We start from the raw sequence: 20,986 nt of genomic DNA, 5'->3' as shown, positions 1-20,986 counted from the left end.
AGTTACGCGTGGTCTGCTGCCAAACTAGGCGATGCTATGCATGTAAACCAAGTTTGTTTATAGAGTCCTTGCAACTACCATGTAATTGTAAAAATGTGGCGTTTACAAAGTGTTGAAGATGCCGAGAAAATAACAGCTTACCCCGTTTTAACGATGAATGTCACGCTAGCACGTATGAGTAACTTAGTGTAAATTAATAAAAGTATCTAATTTTGCTCACGAAGTTCTCGGTATGCAATAGTATCCCTTCTTTGTAATCAATTTGCAATCTAAAATTTTCCTCTGCCTTTCATGAAAATATTAGCCTTTCATGAAAATATGAGCAAATGCATGTATATGCATGTATATTAAGCATTATTTCGGTTTATTTGCACTGTAACGTAAAAATTAAAAGTGAAAAAAAGTTTCCGCAAGGGGACACGACCAGACGACCCTCAGATTGCAGTTATGTACACTTTTCCGCTGCGCCATCCTTTGCATTCGATCTTCGGTTGCAAAAATGTCTAATTCCTCGGCCGACTCGCGCAAAAATACTGTTGCTAGAGTATTGTATCTCGATCTGTAAAACCAGAGATCCTAAATTATCACATTGTAGTCTGTCTGTCAGTCTGTCTGTCTGTCCTTTCGAGGCTTAAAAAGCCTTTGACTCAGGAATGGGTAGAGGTGTCAACTATAAATTTTTGTCACATGCAAAGCTCTACGATCCCATTTTTAGTGACACACTTTGGTACTCTGTATATCGCTCGTCGAAACCAATAGGACATTTTCATTTGACCTAGAATCGTCAAATTCGGCAAGAGGCAAGGTTTGACAGCAAACGCACACGATAAAATGCGTTTAGTGTTAATTTGTAGTATTATAATAGAAAAAAATCGCTGTTGTCATTTTTTGTCGGACTATCGGTGTGTTCGTCCATCAATGAAAACGCCTTCTTTTCTGGAGTTGGTATATGTATGAAGTTGAATTTATGTCATGTACTAAGGTCTACAGTTCTTTGCTGCTGTACCAAATTAAAGCTTATAGGTCAATGCAGTCAAAAAATCCAGCCATTTTCGCTCACATACTTAATCGAAAATTCACTCATCGATACCTAGAGGATACTTTCAGGTGAGCTATTTTTGAAGAAGCAAGGTACACTAGCAAATGCGAAAAGTGATGATTTGTAATATCACACGAAAACATTATCTTCTTTGTCATTTCTTGTCCGACTGTGTGTGCTGGTCCATCCTTTAACCCATCTTCCTTTCAAGATTGGGTCGAGGTAACAAGCTGAAATTTGTCGCGTTCTAATGTGCACAGTCCTTTGCCGGTGTACAAATTTAAAGTATGTGTCATTGTAATAAGTCATTTATAGCCACTTACGTTGATACTCGACAGCTGAGTCATCGAAACCTGTTGGATACTTTCAGTTGACCGAGGACCGTCAGAGTTTTGGTGCGTTCTTCTCAGGAGTGGGTTGACGTATCAAGCTGAAATTTGACACGTACTAAGGATCCCGGTCCCTTGGTGGTGTACGAAATTTAAGCTTCTGAGTCAATGCAATCTAAAGGTAAGCTCGTTTGTGACAGATATTTTGATACTCGCAAACTCACTCATTAAAAGCTGTAAAACTTAGCAGGAAGCTAATCTTGATATTAAAAATAGAGGATAAAGATCCGAAAATTATTAATTTGTAATTAACTCACAGCATAAAAATATTTATTTTGTCATTTGTCACCCGACTGCAAACTTAAAATTAAATATTCTGGGAAGTCTTGGAATTACCGGAGCCAATATCTTGCCAGTATCAATATCAAACTTCCTGGCAGATTAAAACTGTGTGCTGGACCGAGACTCGAACTCGGGACCTTTGCCTTTCGCGGGCGAAGTGCTCTACCGACTCAGCTACGCAAGCACGACTCACGCCCCGTCCTCACAGCTTTGCTTCTGCCAGTACCTCGTATCTTACCTTGCAAACTTTACAAAAGCTCTCCTGCAAATCTTTCTTTCAGGAGTGCTAGTTCTGCAAGGTTCGCAGGAGAGCTTCTGTAAAGTTTGGAAGGTAAGAGACGAGGTACTGGCAGGAGTAAAGCTGTGAAGACGGGGCGTGAGTCATGCTTGGGTAGCTCAGTTGGTAGAGCACTTGCCCGCGAAACGCAAAGGTACCGAGTTCGACTCTAGATGCAGCACACAGTTTTAATCTGCCAAGAAGCTTCATATCAGCGCACACTCCGCTGCAGAGAGAAAATCTCATTCTAGTATCAATATCGATAGCGTGCAAAAATATCCTAAATAATCGATTCCCGGCACGGATGAACAGTCTGTATAAATAATTTAATTTGCGCGGGGCCTACTAGGAACTGGTCAAATGTAGTTTTAAGCGCTTGCTCACCTGGAGCTTCCTCGTACGCCAATTTCATTTCTGGCCACACCCTCCACATGCCGTAGTTTGGACGAAATCGGTGATGACGCATAGGCGCTGTCCCGTTTTAAAAGCGTTGTTCCGCACATTCTCATTTCTGCTGCTTTAATAACACAATCTCAGTGTTCAGAAGTGTGGGATGAGATATAGTTTCATCAAACATTATTCGGTGTCCAGTTATGAAACTGCGTTCAGCGACGGCTGGTTTTTCAAGTCCCCGGCTTTTCATTTGCCTTTGGGTGACTGTACAGATTGATTCACGGATCCAGTTGCTTTCGCACTCACAAGGAATTTTCTAAATACCAGTGGGCTTGAGACCGATACTATCCTTCGTCTACATTTGTTATTTACAGGATTTTGTGTCTGAATGAAGCAGGCTGTATTCCACGCGAGTGGTTTTCTTCTGAATCCGTGCGTTTGAGAATCTTATTTTCTCCCAGGGACATCAGAATGTATGAGCTTAAAATATACTTTAGCGTCTCGAAACAACGAGACGTTAACGAAATTGGCCCCCAGGTCTATGCATACGATCTATTACCTTTCCCCTAAACAAGTCAGCTTGCTTTTTTCCAAACACACACACACACACACACACACACACACACACACACACACACACACACACACACACTCCACAACCCCTGCACACTGCATGGCGGAGGTACACTCTTCAGCAGTAGCTTCGATTTTCCTTCGTACATGATTCTTGCATTGTGCAAGGAAAAAATTGTTGTTCACACTATCAGAGCAAAAGTACTTGGACACCAATTAGTGGTCATTTTTATGGGGTGTCTTCACCCTTCGTCTTCATGACGGCTTGAACTCTCTTGTTGACACTTCCAGTGAGATGTCTGTGGAGGAACGGCATTCCATTCTTCCTCGAGAGCTGAAACTGGAGAAGGTAGAGTGACGTTGCAAGCTGGTGTCTGTCGACTTTCAGGCTCACCCTACAGCTGTCCCTAATGAGAGATCAGTACTCTAGGCAGGCCAGTGGAATTCAGGAATTTTACTGTCCACATACCATTGCCTCAAATATGCTGCTTTATAACAGAGTGCTTTGTCATTTTGACGCTAACGATCATCGTCTCTGTGAGTCTTTTCTCCCGGCGTATTTGATAATCAAAATATCCACGGGTGTACTGCCGGTCTACAGTGTCCAACGGGCACAATATTTCGGCGATCGTACATGATGATGGCGACATGTATGATCGCCGGAATATTGTGCCCGTTGGACACTGTAGACCGGCAGTACACGCGTGGATATTTTGATTATCATCGTCTCTGTTGCTCTGTTGAAAGCAGTGCACAATGCTGTAAGATGTGTTCATTTCCACCTGCATTTTGCATTTTCTTAATCGCAATAAGGAGACCACATCCTAACCCAGAAAAACATCGCAATACCGTAACACTGCCTCCTCCAATGTTCACTGTTGGCGCTACACGTGATTGGTAAGTATCAGCGTTCGCCAAATCCAAACTGTTCTATCATGTTGCCACAACGCGTAGAACGATTCATCACTCCGAAACACTCGTTTCCAGTAATCCACTGATCAGCGCTGTTGCTCTTTGCACCACTTATGAGGAGCAGTTCGACTACCGTACCCCATTGTTTTCAACTCGCTACTCAGAATTACTGTATTAGCGTGACTGCTGGTGTCATTTCGGAACTGGCGAGGGCTTCTGTGACAGTAGAGAGAGTGGCAATGCAGGCTTCGAGAGGTGCGCTCAACACCATTCCAAAAGCAACATTTTTTATGTATCAGCAGAAAAATGCATACGAAATAAAAATTCAATCAAGATGGGAATCCCCATTTACAATTTTATCATCACAATGAATAATATCAATGTATACAATTATTTAAAGAAATACAATTTAACATCACTTCCATGGTTAGCCAACAACCTTACAATTTTTCTTTAAGAAGGTTCAAAAGTGAGAACATAATTATAAGAAGTAACCTAGAGTCTACACCCCTTTAAAAACATCGGCATTAAAAAATATTCCCATATAGTTCGAATTTCAAGCTTCAATGAGCTTCAGATCGGCCGAACAAGAAGTGTGGTGCAACACTAGTAACAATCAGAGCATGCAGGAAATTACACAATGATCAAAAGAAGCTGAGGAAAAGGTAACTGAAGATAGTTCTTCATAAAACAGTCGGGACCACTTAGTAGGCCACACCAGGTAGAGTCCGGTCAGAATAATGTGGCCGGTAGATGAGCAACAGGCAGAATACGTGCAGGGAGGACAGTGGGTAGTGGTGGGGGCTGTGGGCAGGCGCTGCGGGGGAAATGCTGAGGGGAAGGCCATTCCAAACTGAAGCCTACACTCAAAATTTTTTGTAAGTATGAAGTGGAGCCCATCCGTGCCCACGCCCGCGTGACCTCCGTTCAAAATTATCTACGAATACTATCGCACCTGCTTTGGTTAGTATCCAGAAAGAATTTCAGTGAAAACGCAACAAAAGTAGCACTTTGGTTTCAGTGACTTTTTAACCATTTGTAACTTTCAGAGAAGCATCGCAAATGGCGAATTTCGAGTACAACCTACATTTCTTTTGTTCTTTTGCCAAAAGACAGCGGAGTTTACACAGTCTCACCTCTCTAACATGTTGTGTAGCAGTGGTTTATTAAGTGAGAAACTGAGGAAAAGTTAGGTCAGTAGGTTGTGAAAAAGCACATTCTTGGTACAAAATGAACGTCTGATGTCTTCACTTATGTTCTTCCAAAACGTATAGCATTTCGAATTTCACCAGCTATCGATAGTACTTACAAATTGCAATCTTTCATAGAAAAAGTCAGTAGTTTGTCTCAAAATTTTAAACATGGCTGGAACACCAACTGTTGAAATTCTTCACAGTAAATGATGACAGCCAAAACAGCCGCAGGATAAAGATTTATTTAAATTCTTGACCACGGTTTTGGTATATATAAATATACCTTCATCAGAAGTTAAATACCTAAAATTACATCCTGCAATGGAGATTAATAAAACAATTATGCCAAACGTGTCGTCAGTAGTTAAAACATCATCTCCATTTATACATGATGGACAGAGGGTCGACGCGAACACAGCTTAGCCAGTAGTTTGTGGAATAGCATTGCAAATACTGAAGTTCTACATAGTAACCATATGGTAAAATTATTTTCTCTTTGCATGCAATCATTTGCCAAAATCTCGTTTCGATAACCCCATTCCGGCTTTATCGCTGGCGCCTGCGATCCCAAATGACTGTGCTACATCAGATGAATTTCCTCGAGATTAGCAACAGACAAGAGGCCTCCACCCAAGCCTAATGAAAAATATCTTAGCAAAATTTCATATGTACCAACATATTATGAAATGTGCACCAAAAGCAAAATCATAGCGACCCCTATTTTGATCGCAAACTTTCTCGAATATCGTGTGGTGTCTTAAATGCAAATATCACTATAACTATGATCATTAACGAAGTGATGGGTACGTCGTCATAATGCTGACACATAAAGATATAAGTAACGCAAAAATAACATTCTTTTTCCGAATAGTTTCTGTAAATTCTTTTGAGGAAGATTGCAGGGCGTCCGCTTCGATTATATCGTCGCAGCGCCTCACCGACCGACCGTAAGTGGCTCAACAATCTTGGCATCCCCTTCCAAACAAGCGGTTTGGAGGAAAATTGGTCACTGTGCATAGGCCACCGTGTCCTGTGCAGACACTAAAACGAGTTCTTTTAACGGCATTTAATAATGAATAGCGATGAACTGTAGTAAACACATTCACATTGTCTGATTACACAATGACGTTACCTGTGCAGTTTGGCACGGTCCACGTTCCAGTGATCCGAATACCCCACACACCTTGAACAGAACAGATTGGACCTCAGCTCGGAATTGTGTGCTGGCTGGAAGATCCCTGGCTGAGACTCACTGCTCCCCGGGTTGGCACATGGGGCGAACTGCGACCATCCAGCGAAGATTGTCTCTCATATGTTAGCTAGTTAACCGCTAGACAGGAGTTGAGTCTCCCGCCCAAGCAGTTGCGGCAGAGGTTGCGGCCTTTCAAATAAAAATGTGATGAAATGCTGGGGTGGTGGCCCTCAGCTACCTACCCTCTGACTCGGTGTTGCGATATTAAAAGTTTTGGCTGGTTTCGTTGTCTAGGGGACGGGATACGTAGTTGCCGCATTACTGGCTAAATACTCCTGAGTCTACAGTATACAATATGAATATACAAACGAATCGAATGGTCGAAGTTTCCTATCACTAGGCAATTGCGAATGTAACGCAGAAATTTATAAATGAAAGATTGGAATTAAATAAAATCTGCAGGTACTATCTTAATGACTTTAAATGATGAGTACGGTAGTAGAAGTACCGTACTTTTGAGAATGCCGTACATTTCTGCAAAACACTTACTGGTGGCTCTGCTCAACAATTATGTTGTAATTGGGCATCATAGTACTATTTCGGCATTACGGACAATAGTCAGTGCTAAAGGGTGAAAACTGCGATTGAAGAACCTTTTCTTGTGTTATTTTGTCGGTTTCCAAGGGCTACAAGCACATACAGCCATATATCGGCTGTTTGTTATTTTCATCGTATAATATGAACGAATTTTTAAGTTTTCAATTTTTTACTGTTACCACAATTTTATTCCTCTTTTTGTTATTTCATAGAAAGTCCAGACAAATCTTTAACCTCATAAAGCAAATGAATCATTGTACTTTACTGCTAAATCAGTTCTTAAAACTATTTCCAGACTTGTCTTCCGTGCCATTCTGCGATACATTGGATGCGTGGCAGCGACGCGCACCTTTAAGCCACGACACGCGGCAACAGGGACGTTACTGTCTCAGCAGAGCTGTAGCAGTTCATATTTAATGTGTTGGTTGCTCGTTTCTGTGGACATTGTTATTCAAACAATAGTGATCGCTTCTCCCATTTTCTATAATAATTCAATATTTGAAACCAATGCGAATTTTACGAATAAAAATTAGTCCTTTTGTAAAAAACATTTACTTAAAAACGAAAACTTTTAGCACTGCTGCTCTGGCTAATTCGTATTTCATTTTTTTCCCTCGGTTATTAAAAATGCGGGTTATTCAGAACAAAAATGCCGGTATTGGTTTTAATCAGTCGCTTTTTCCCCATACCTACGTACAAGCTACTGGTTAAAGATTGAGAGACTAGATAAGGTACACACAGTAAATGGTGTACCGATATAGACTACGCGTCACCTTAAAAGTTGGCGTACGGATCCTTGGTAGGATGAATCGTATGTAAGCGATAACGGACGTAGTGTGCGACTACCTCCTCGACATAAGGGAGCGATTGAGAATAAACAGATCGATTCCGGCCGTGGTATGGTAGATTTCTAAACCGGACGCGGGCCTTATGCCACGCACGGGGAAGGTGGGTCTCTCTCTCTCTCTCTCTCTCTCTCTCTCTCTCTCTCTCTCTCTCTCTCTCTCTCTCTCACACACACACACACACACACACACTCTGCACTTTCATTACACAGAAACAGAAATACACGTATGCATAGCAATAAGAGAACAAGAACATTGGGCACAATTAAATGCATTCACAGTTGGTATTTCAAAAACAGCACACGAAGAGAACCTACGGACACGACGTAATACGTGCCTATATGCAACGTAACAACAATGTCGAGAGGGGGACACCAACAACAGCGCCACTGAGGAAGCTGAGGAACATAAATCCATTCCGCCAGTCACAGTCGGTTGTGATTGTAACAAACCTCTTCTCAAGCGTATCGTCTTTCTACATTCCTCTCAGAACGACGAAATTTTATACCTCGGCCTCAAATTAGTTATTTTAAAAAATTATTTATTCTGTGCCAAAAGTTGCAGATAAAAACAAAACAAAGAACTACAAGGGAGATGACAAACGAAAAGTGTAATATGTACGACGTCTTTTATAATATTAGGTAACAGGTCTTCGAATTTGCAATCAATAAATAATTGGACCGTCACAGATTCCTTCAGCTGATTTCATGCGATCTTTACAGCCACGCTACGAAATTCTTCCGGTCTCTGTCCATCAGTAGATGAGGTCACCTGCTGTTGGTTTAGTTGTGGTTCTTCCTACACGTTTAGACTTTACAGTCACATGACCAACAGTCAGCTTGGGCAGAGACATTGAAATCTGCCTGACTGATTTGTTACAAAGCTGACATTCAGTGAGTAGCCCACGTTAAAAGTAACTGAACACTCTAGACGGATGTATTATCTTGTTAGTCCTTCTCTGCTGACAACACAATATACCTCCCTAATTTCTACTGGCGGATCCACTTCTCGTTACATTTGGTGGCCAGTTACCCATTACATAGAAGTACTTCCCATCAGATGGAGTCCATTTGCTGAACTATCACATGTGCATTAGTAGGCGTCCGTTGCTACCAGATGGTGGAAGATAACATCATCGTAATAGCAATGAACAGCTGAGCGACGCCATCCCCGTAACAACGTAACAAGTCAAGACAACATACCCGGAGTTGTGAATAATTTGTACACAATAATACTCGCAAATCCGACTGAAAATACGGTAGAAGACAACTCGGTATCACACGCTGATTGCAGATGATGTAATGTTCGAGCTGACGTGCGGCTAGGGTAGGGTACTGTGGTACAGGAAGACGGCGAAAACTCCGTTACCGCTATAGGAGCGGCGACGTAAAGACTCTAGTCAGGACTGCAGCCAAGTGTTTTTCTGCCATTGCTATGAACAAGAGTTCTGGCCTGAGTAGTTATATGTTCCCGAGTGGATGTTTATTCCACTTTTTTGTCGTTTCGGCGAGTACAGTGTCCTATTTACTCACCTGCTTTTATTAACACCCTGTTTTTCAGTCTCGTCCGGCCGGTGTGGCAGAGCGGTTCTAGGCGCTTCATTCTGGAACCGCGCGACCGTTACGGTCGCAGGTTCGAATCCTCACTCGGGCATGGATGTGTGTGATGTCCTTAGGCTAGTAAGGTTTAAGTGGTTCTAAGTTCTAGGGAATCTAGATATAGTAGGGGTCAGTGAAGTGAAGTGGAAGGAAGACAAGGATTTCTGGTCAGATGAGTATCGGGTAATATCAACAGCAGCAGAAAATGGTATAACAGGTGTAGGATTCGTTATGAATAGGAACGTAGGGCAGAGGGTGTGTTACTGTGAACAGTTCAGTGACCGGGTTGTTCTAATCAGAATCGACAGCAGACCAATACCGACAACTATAGTTCAGGTATACATACCGACGTCGCAAGCTGAAGATGAACAGATAGAGAAAGTGTATGAGGATATTAAAAGGGTAATGCAGTATGTAAAGGGGGACGAAAATCTAATAGTCATGGGCGACTGGAATGCAGTTGTAGGGGAAGGAGTAGAAGAAAAGGTTATGGGAGAATATGGGCTTGGGACTAGGAATGAAAGAGGAGAAAGACTAATTGAGTTCTGTAACAAGTTTCAGCTAGTAATAGCGAATACCCTGTTCAAGAATCACAAGAGGAGGAGGTATACTTGGAAAAGGCCGGGAGATACGGGAAGATTTCAATTAGATTACATCATGGTCAGACAGAGATTCCGAAATCAGATACTGGATTGTAAGGCGAACCCAGGAACAGATATAGACTCAGATCACAATATAGTAGTGATGAAGAGTTCAAGACATTAGTCAGGAAGAATAAATACGCAAAGAAGTGGGATACGGAAGTACTAAGGAATGACGAGATACGTTTGAACTCTAACGCTATAGATACAGCAATAAGGAATGGCGCAGTAGGCAGTACAGTTCAAGAGGAGTGGACATCTCTAAAAAGGGCCATCACAGAAGTTGGGAAGGAAAACATAGGTACAAAGAAGGTAGCTGCGAAGAAACCATGGGTAACAGAAGAAATACTTCAGTTGATTGATGAAAGGAGGAAGTACAAACATGTTCCGGGAAAATCAGGAATACAGAAATACAAGTCGCTGAGGAATGAAATAAATAGGAAGTGCAGGGAAGCTAAGACGAAATGGCTGCAGGAAAAATGTGAAGACATCGAAAAAGATATGATTGTCGGAAGGACAGACTCAGCATACAGGAAAGTCAAAACAACCTTTGGTGACATTAAAAGCAACGGTGGTAACATTAAGAGTGCAACTGGAATTCCACTGTTAAATGCAGAGGAGAGAGCAGATATGTGGAAATAATACATTGAAAGCCTCTATGAGGGTGAAGATTTGTCTGATCTGATAGAAGAAGAAACAGGAGTCGATTTAGAAGAGATAAGGGGTCCAGTATTAGAATCGGAATTTAAAAGAGCTTTGGAGGACTTACGGTCAAATAAGGTAGAAGGGATAGATAACATTCCATCAGAATTTCTGAAATCATTGGGGGAAGTGGCAACAAAATGACTATTCACGTTGGTGTGTAGAATATATGAGTCTGGCGATATATCATCTGACTTTCGGAAAAGCATCATCCACACAATTCCGAAAACGGCAAGAGCTGACAAGTGCGAGAATTATCGCACAATCAGCTTAACAGCTCATGCATCGAAGCTGCTTACAAGAATAATATACAGAAGAATGGAAAAGAAAATTGAGAATGCGCTAGGTGACGATCAGTTTGGCTTTAGGAAAAGTAAACGGACGAGAGAGGCAATTCTGACGTTACGGCTAATAATGGAAGCAAGGCTAAAGAAAAATCAAGACACTTTCATAGGATTTGTCGACCTGGAAAAAGCGTTCGACAATATAAAATGGTGCAAGCTGTTCGAGATTTTGAAAAAAGTAGGGGTAAGCTATAGGGAGAGACGGGTCATATACAATATGTACAACCACCAAAAGGGAATAATAAGAGTGGACGATCAAGAACGAAGTGCTCGTATTAAGAAGGGTGTAAGACAAGGCTGTAGCCTTTCGCCCCTACTCTTCAATCTGTACATCGAGGAAGCAATGATGGAAATAAAAGAAAGGTTCAGGAGTGGAATTAAAATACAAGGTGAAAGGATATCAATGATACGATTCGCTGATGACATTGCTATCCTGAGTGAAAGTGAAGAAGAATTAAATGATCTGCTGAACGGAATGAACAGTCTAATGAGTACACAGTATGGTTTGAGAGCAAATCGGAGAAAGACGAAGGTAATGAGAAGTAGTAGAAGTGAGAACAGCGAGAAACTTAACATCAGGATTGATGGTCACGAAGTCAATGAAGTTAAGGAATTCTGCTACCTAGGCAGTAAAATAACCAATGACGGACGGAGCAAGGAGGACATCAAAAGCAGACTCGCTATGGCAAAAAAGGCATTTCTGGCCAAGAGAAGTCTATTAATATCAAATACCGGCCTTAATTTGAGGAAGAAATTTCTGAGGATGTACGTCTGGAGTACAGCAATGTATGGTAGTGAAACATGGACTGTGGGAAAACCGGAACAGAAGAGAATCGAAGCATTTGAGATGTGGTGCTATAGACGAATGTTGAAAATTAGGTGGACTGATAAGCTAAGGAATGAGGAGGTTATACGCAGAATCGGAGAGGAAAGGAATATGTGGAAAACAGTGGTAAGGAGAAGGGACAGGATGATAGGACAACTGTTAAGACATGAGGGAATGACTTCCATGGACTAGAGGGAGCTGTAGAGGGCAAAAACTGTAGAGGCAGACAGAGATTGGAATACGTCAAGCAAATAATTGAGGACGTAGGTTGCAAGTGCTACTCTGAGATGAAGAGGTTAGCACAGGAAAGGAATTCGTGGCGGGCCGCATCAAACCAGTCAGTAGACTGATGACAAAAAAAAATGAGGTTCTAGGGGACTGACGACCTCAGATGTTAAGTCCCATAGTGCTCAGGGCCATTTGAACCATATTTCAATCTCGCGTGACACGGATGCGTCGATACCCGGTTTCCACATCCTAGAAAGTCATCACTTGATGGTCTACTTAAAGAGAAAGAAAAAGGGGATCTGAAACACACTAAAATTTGAAAAAAAAGCTGACGTAAAATAAGATTAATAAATGAGCGTATTACAACGCCAGTATGTTCGGAAAGTATGCCGTTTAGCTTCATTCCAAGAACTTCCAATTTTTACTACCTTAAGAAAATAGCAGCGTCATTTGTTAAACGAATAAATCCGCTTCCGCAACAAAGCTATTTTCGTAGTTTTCCTGTTCAGTCCAGTTTTCCTGTTCAGTCCAGTTTTCCTGTTCAGTCCAGTTTTCCTGTTCAGTCCAGTTTTCCTGTTCAGTCCAGTTTTCCTGTTCAGTCCAGTTTTCCTGTTCAGTCCAGTTTTCCTGTTCAGTCCAGTTTTCCTGTTCAGTCCAGTTTTTCCCCTTCTTTAACTGTGGTTCCATTTCCTGCCGGCTCATACTTGCCCAACAATAGCTTGATTTAGTAACACTTCATTCATCTCTTCTGGCAATTTCGTGTACACTTCATACTGCAGGTGAGCAATTTTTCACTCCCCGATCACACCTGTGGACCTGTGGGTGGCAATTGTCTTTCTTTCACTCTGAGGAGGTGCAACCTTCGTGTTTGGATTTCTGATATACAGGCTCATTCTTACTAACGTTAAAAAAGCCGAAGTGATGTACATGATACTGAGACAAGTAGTTTAATACAAGACACAAGGGGTCGAAAATGTCGAGAAATACCCCAGAGGTCAGTGATAAATGTCGAACATCTGATTTCACCAGACGACGTATCGCACTGCACTTGAAGTAGTAGGGTTTGTGGACCATACCATATCTACTCTGTTTTCGCAAATGTAAACCGATTCATTGTAGTCTTGTATTACCACTACCACTAGCGCTACCACATCACATCGCGCAGTACAAGAACGAAAACAGAGCGATGTGTCTGTCCCCTACCGGCAACAATAGAATCGGCAAGCCCAACCACTGCACGCGTGGAGAATTATGTCATTTACTTTTGGAATATTTCCCGACATTTGTGGCCCCATGTGTCACATATTAAATTACTTGTCTCAGCGTCACGTTCATCCCATCAGGGGTTTTAAAAGTTAATAAGAATCACCCCCTAAGTGTCAGGGGCATAAGTGCAGATATTGTAATCATTGGTACTTTAATATGTATCCACTTCAGTGTGTTCGATCTTCTTTTCTCTGCGTCTGTCTGTGTAAAGATGTCACATGATTTACTACCTGACGTTTTCTGCACTGTCGTAACTACCCTGTCGGTACAGACTAAGCGTTATGCGTCCACACTTCAGCATCTGACTTCCTGCCCAGGGGAAATATAAGCATTAACGGCTTGCTCTCGCCACACGGACTTCGAGGTACTAACCAACCTAAAAACATACTACTCCTAATATCTGTAATTATTAGTCTGAAAATGAAATAAGTTGTGATCTAATATTGTTCTGTACGGTATCCTCGGTCACCAATAAAAATATTTGCCATTATACACCTAACCACACAGTATGTCTAATCATCTAATTGTGTAAGGCGCGCACGTGTGTGTGTGTGTGTGTGTGTGTGTGTGTGTGTGTGTGTGTGTGTGTGTGTGTGTCTAGTGTTCTTGTGTAATGACTGTGCTAATTTCTCAACGTGGAATATGCCTGTGCAATACTACGAAAGTAATATGGTACAGAGTTTTCTAAAAGCAATATAGTAAATGTAATAGGAAATTTGATGTAGCTCCTGTGACTGATAAACTTTGAACAATCAAGACCAATATAGTGATTGACGTATAGGACGACCATGAGCAGCTACTGTTCCCTAAAAGCGCCTAACAATGTCTTTTCGCAAGCGACATGTTAATTTCTACCTAAGCACGATGATTTCTCGAATGAGAATTTCACTCTGCAGCGGTGTGTGCGCTGATATGAAACTTCCTGGCAGATTAAAACTGTGTGCCGGACCGAGACTCGAACTCGGGACCTTTGCGTTTCGCGGGCAAGTGCTCTACCAACTGAGCTAACCAAGCACGACTCACACCCCGTCCTCACACCCGAGTTCGAGTCTCGGTCCGGCACACAGTTTTAATCTGCCGGGAAGTTTCACGACGATTTCTGTTTCGCAATGGCGCCGATAATGAGTCACTTAGCTGTACATTGACCAGAAATTTGATCACGCTGCTTTTGCAAAGCGTGGTTAAATAAATCCCCAATCGATACAAGACGCTGAGTGTAATGCGTACACAAAGATTTCATAAACAATAACGTGACCGGGAAATGCGTGTAAGAGTGATCGTGCGCAGCACGTTGACAGTTGACAAAAGGAAAATATGAAGACCCAAGAGTAAGTAAATCAAAATTCTGTTTCAGTTTAGTTCTTGTATTTTAACCGAGAAGATATGGAGCGTTTGTATTTGAAAGTATGAATATGTCTGTTAAACACAGCTGTCACGAATAATCACTTACACAGGTGTGCGAAAACATCAGATTGTATTAATAGGTTATACAATTTTGACTAGAAAAAGTACTTGTATTATGCGCATTTAAAAGGGTAAAACGAGCACTACTGATGTCCTGATTACGTCCACGGTGACTGTGAAATAGCTCTCCAACAATGTTCTGTTAATTAAAAATTCAATTCCTAAACTATGTCCCAGGGAAAAAAAAATCTTGCCCAGCCATATCGCTCAAACATTTGCGATCGTAGCAAGTCAAAATACATTGCCGGATATTACCGCATTCAGCATATCCCGAAACGTCATCCTGAGAGTAAATCTCCATACCGACATTGAGAACAGTACAAGCCAGAGCAAAACGCATGCTCGGCCAGAAGCAACCAAGCCAGGAAATTATAATTATATAATAATACATCCAGCTGCTGACAGGCGTTGATATATATCAACGGGGACAGCTGAAAATGTGTGGCCAGACCGAGACTCGAACCCGGGCTCTCCTGCTTACATGGCAGATGCTCTATCCATCTGAACCACGGAGGGCACAGAGGATAGTCCGACTGCAGGGACTACCTCGCGCACGCTTCCCGCGAGACCCACATTCTCACCATATATGTCCACACACTAGATTCGTGGTGTCCCTACCCAACATACTCATTACTCCTGGAAGACATTCTTACCAATTCCCGTAAGAGTTCGGGTAATATGTGTACATTCGCACAGAAGAGGAAGGTCATGGCCGGTATTGCCAGAACTACATACTTATATGGATATGGTGTCTGTTCTTTCGGACATGTCCATATAAGTATAAGCCAGAAAATGGCGTCTTCCACCCGAAACAACGTTAACTCTGGTAGCCCAAAGACGTCTCGTCCATTCACGTTCTCCCCGTGGTAAAACTACAGCCGCATCTCCCAGCACAGAAACTTTGCAAAGGGTAGGCCTGTACCTCACAATTATTTTTATATTGGGAATATTTTGGATCGAATATTTACGATTTACGAGTTATCACCTTTTACAGTTGGTAGCTGATTTTAACCGCCGTTTAAACCAACCAGGGCGGAAATGTTCCCATTGCGAGCGCCTCTCTTGGCCCATTGACCCACTGACGAATTATGGTCGACACACAGTGGACGTCCCGCAACTGAACGCCAGAACCTTACACAACACGTTTCAAATGGCAGCATTCAAACGCTCCGATACCGGATACGCAACGTCACTGTCAAGGATTCTCAGGAAGAAAGTCTTGACATTGGCTTTCTACCTTTGTCCGCCGACGTCCGTGGATGGAAACTATTTCTTTCCGCGCTTACTCATCCTCGAGTAGGGATTTTTTTCCCTTGTGTGGCTCGTTAATAATTATTTTGTTGTTTCTTTTTGCTTACGTGACTCACTGCGAAGATTGCATGACGGGTTGGATTTCTTTCCTCTGAGTCTTGTTCCATAAAAAGCTAGTTATCTGAAAGCGAAAAATCATTTGAGTTGTACAGTACCAGGAAAGAGAAACCCACACTGCCCATAAATAAGAACGTCAATAGACAGAACGTTTTCCATTTAATAATGTTAATCAGTTTGGATTCCGTAGAAATACTGGAACACGTTAGGCAATACTGACCCTACGACTTATCTCAGAAGAAAGATCAAGGAAAGGCAAACCTACTTTTCTAGCATTTGTAGACTTAGAGAAAGCTTTTGACAATGTTGACTCGAATATTCTCTTTCAAATTCTGAAGGTGGCAGGGGTAAAATACAGGGAGCGAAAGGCTATTTACAATTTGCACAGAAAGCAGATGGCATTTGTAAGAGTCGAGGGACACGAAAGCGAAGCAGTGGTTGGGAAGGGACTGAGACAGGGTTGTAGCCTCTCCCCGATGCTATTCAATCTGTATATTGAGCAAGTAGTAAAGGATACAAAAGAAAAGTTCGGAGTAGGTATAAAAATCCATGGAGAAGAAATAAAAACTTTGAGGTTCACCGATGACATTGTAATTCTGTCAGAGGCAGCAAAGGACTTGGAAGAGCAATTGAACGGAATGGACAGTGTTATGAAAGGAGGATATAAGATGAACATCAACAAAAGCAAAACGAGGATAATGGAATGTAGTCGAATTAAGTAGGGTGATGCTGAGGGAATTAGATTAGGAAATGAGACACTTACAGCAGTAAAGGAGTTTTGCTATTTGGGGAGCAAAATAACTGACGATGGTCGAAGTAGAGAGGATATAAAATGTAGACTGTCAATGGCAAGGAAAGCGTTTCTGAAGAAGAGAAATTTGTTAAAATCGAGTATAGATTTGAGTATCAGGAAGTCGTTTCTGAAAGTATTTGTATGGAGTGTAGCCATGTATGGAAGTGAAACATGGACAAGAAGAGAATAGAAGCTTTCGAAATGTGGTGCTACAGAAGAATGCTGAAGATTAGACGGGTAGATCACATAACTAATGAGGAGGTATTGAATAGAATTGGGGAGAAGAGGAGTTTGTGGCACAACGTGATCAGAAGAAGGGATCGGTTGGTAGGACATGTTCTGAGGCATCAAGGGATCACCAATTTAGTACTGGAGGGCAGCGTGGAGGGTAAAAATCGTAGAGGGAGACCAAGAGATGAATACACTAACTACATTCAGAAGGATGTAGTCTGCAGTAGTTACTGAGAGATGAAGAAGATTGCACAGGATAGAGTAGCATGGAGAGCTGCATCAAACCAGTCTCAGGACTGAAGACCACAACAACAACAACAATATTTTTTTAACGGTACGAAAGTCGGCTCGATTGAAGGAGAAAACTACATGTGCTGTGTAGTTCACAGAAACGAAATAACGCATTGTGGATAAAGTATAAATAGGCTTTATATCGCCTTCTAAACATTGCCTCATGTGCAGATTTGCTTGGTTCAACTGTTACTACTAGTTTCTCAGTTGTGATACACTCTAAGACAAGAAACTCGACGGACCACTAATAAATTATACGAATGGGTGAGAAATCGGTAGATGTGACCTAGATGTACTGACAAACAAATGATTACAATTTCAGGAGAAAGAGGTTCAGAAATTGAACAAGTCAAAAACGCGTTGGTCCACCTCTGGCCCTCATGCAAGACGTTATTCCTCTTGTTGATCTCCTGAGGCATATGATGCGAAATTCCGTTCAAATGGCGCGTTAGATCCAGAATCCCGAATTGAGTGGAGGGCTCTGACCATAATGCTCCAAACTTTCTCAATTGGGGAGAGATCCGGCGACCTTGCCGTCGAAGGTAGGGTTTGACAAGCACGAACACAACCAGTAGAAACTCTCGCCGTGTGCGGGCGAGCGTTATCTTGCTGAAACGTAAGTCTAGGATGTCTCACCATGAAAAGCAACAAACGAGACGTAAAATAGCGCTGACGCATCTCTGTGCTGCAAGGGTGCAGTGGATGACAACCAAAGGCGACCTGCTGTGAAATGAAGTGGCACCCCAGACCGTGATTCATGGTTTTCGGGCCGTATAGCAGGCGACAGTCACGCTAGTACCCCACTTCCGCCTGGACGACGTGTTTTCGTTGGTCATCGAGGCTGAATTCGAAGCGGGACTCACCACGAAAAAACAATTCTACTCCAATAAGATTCCAGGCCAGGATGATCTGCGGCACCCTTGCAGCACAGAGGTACAATGACGATATTCTACGCCTCGTTTTGTTTCCATTCATGGCAAGCCAGCGTTGGCTTATATTTCGACCCACAACGGCTAGAGTTTCTACTCCTTGTCTTCGTGCTTGCTAAACCCACTGTGGCCAGCAAGGCCGCCGAACCTGTCCCAAAGTAAGGACGTTAGAAGCATTATGAACAGGGGCCTCCTATCAGCTAGCGATTTTGACTACCTAAGGCACGAAGTGGACAGAATTTGGCACGATATTTCTCAGGAGGGTATTCGACAACTCTGCCAAGTCGAGTATCTCTGCTCTGCTCTGCTCTGCTCGCATAAGGGCCAGAGGTACGCTTTATTGACTTGTTCAGTTTCTGAAGCTCTTTCTCTTGAATAAATCATATGGTCTTTCTGAAATTGTAATCTCTTGTTTGTCTGTATACCATATGTACATCACATAAACCGATTTCCATCTCATTCGGATGACTCCTTCGTGGTGTGTCTTCGTCTTTTTTTTCCGATTGTCACCTGAGCAAAGTGCTCAAGTGTTCACGTTCTTTCTAGCGTCAACGCACCTTCATAATGCAATGCATTCAGGTGCGTGTGATTGTTTACAAAAGTTTAGTTTCCTAGTACTTAACTATTTCGCCTTTTTCATTTATTTTTAAACAGACCATGTGATGAAGAGTTGCTAAGAATTCGACACTGATTATAGTACCATTTCTAGTTTTCCTGTCAGAAAGGTGACAGTTCCTGCCAATTGACAGTATCTCATGTAGTGCAACCGAATGTACATCTGGCGTTCCCCCATGAAGTGAAGTGTGACAGGCGCTCTGTGGCCGTGAGTTTATATAAAAGATTTAGGAGACAATCAGAGCAGCCTTCTTAGATTGTTTGCAGATGGGGCGGTCGTCTTCACGAGACGATAACTGATGTTCAAAGCTGTAATTCAGCCTTTAAAAATGTGTGCGCCTCCACGTTAGTACTAAAGAAAGCCTTTCAGTTTCAGTTACTTGATAAGTAACGCAGATTTAATAGTTGTCGGTTCAACTAAATTGCTGGGGCTTACAATAACGGGCAAATTAAGATGGAACCATGACGTAGAGAATGGTACAGACAAGGCGAACGGGAGACTGCGTTTTGTTGACAGAATACTTGGAAAATGCAACAAATCTGCTGGACCAACTAGTTACACTGCGCTTGTTCGTCCACTTCTACAGTACTGCTAGATGGTATGGGATCCTTACCAGATAGGATTGCCGGAGGTCATCGAAAAGGTTCTAAGTAGGGTAGGTTGTTTTGTATTGTTGCGAAACAGGGGCGAGTGAGTCACGGATAGTTTTAAGCGAGTTGTGGTTGCAATCATTAAAACGAAGGAGTTTTCCGTTGTGGCGAGATCTTTTCACGGTATTTCAATGACCAACATTCTCCTCAGACCGTCAAGATATTTTGTTGGCTCGCGCCTACATAGACAGAAATCAGCATTGTAATAAAATAAGAGAAATTAGAGCTCACGCGGAAAGATTTCAGTGTTCATTTGCTGCGATGTGGAACCGTCGAGTATAGTCTGAATGTTCTGTTGTGAACGCTGTGCCCGGCACTTACGTATCAATTGCCGAGTAATCGTGTAGAAGACAAACTAAACATTCCGGAATTCGAATCAAGAACAGCTGCCAACATGAGTAACGTAGAGATATTTACTTGGAGTAGTGAAGCAACTTACATCATTCAACAAAAACAAGTCCTCCGCTACAGATTGTTTACCAGTTACGTTCCTTTAACAGTATGCTCATACAATACTTCCATAAACAATAATAAACAACCGTTCGCTCGACGAAAGATCCGTACCCGAAGACTGGAAAGTTGCACACCAATATTCAGGAAAGGTAATAAGAGTAATCCACTGAATTACAGGCCCGTCTCATTGACATTGATCTGCAGCAGGATTTTGGAATACATACTCCAAGAAAACGGTCAATTGAGACACAGTCAACACGGATTTAGAAGCACCGTTCTTGTGAAACACAACTAACTCTTTACTCGCACGAAGTGTTGAGTGCTATTCGCAAGGGATTTCTCTTTGATTCCGTCTTTCTAGATTTCCAGAAGCCTTCTGACACTTTACCACACAAACGGTTTGTAGTGAAATTGCACGCTTGTGGAATATCGTCTCAGTTATGTGACTGGACTCGTGATTTCCTGTCAGAGAGGTAACAGTTCGTAGTAACTGACTGAAAGTTCTGGCGTTCCCCAAGGTAGTGTTATAGGCCCTTATCTATATAAACGATTTACGAGACTATCTCAGCGGCATTGTTAGGTTGTTTGCAGATGATGCTGTCGTTTAGCGACTGGTAAAGTTATCAGAAGATCAAAACAAATTGCAAAATGATTTAGAAAAGATATCTGTATGGTGCGAAAATTTGTAATTGGCCCTAAATAACGAAAAGTGCAGGGTCATTCACACGAGTGCTAAAAAGGAATCGGTTGGACTTCGGTTACACGATAAATCAGTCAAATGTAAAGATCGTAAATTCAGCTAAATACCTACGAATTACAATTACGAATGACTTATATTGGAAACATCACATAGAAAATGTTTTGGGGAAGGCTAACCAAAGACTGCAGTTTATT

Source organism: Schistocerca nitens, chromosome 10, assembly GCF_023898315.1.
Source record: "Schistocerca nitens isolate TAMUIC-IGC-003100 chromosome 10, iqSchNite1.1, whole genome shotgun sequence".
Classification (NCBI taxonomy): Eukaryota; Metazoa; Arthropoda; class Insecta; order Orthoptera; family Acrididae; genus Schistocerca; species Schistocerca nitens.
This window is presented reverse-complemented; position numbering follows the sequence as displayed.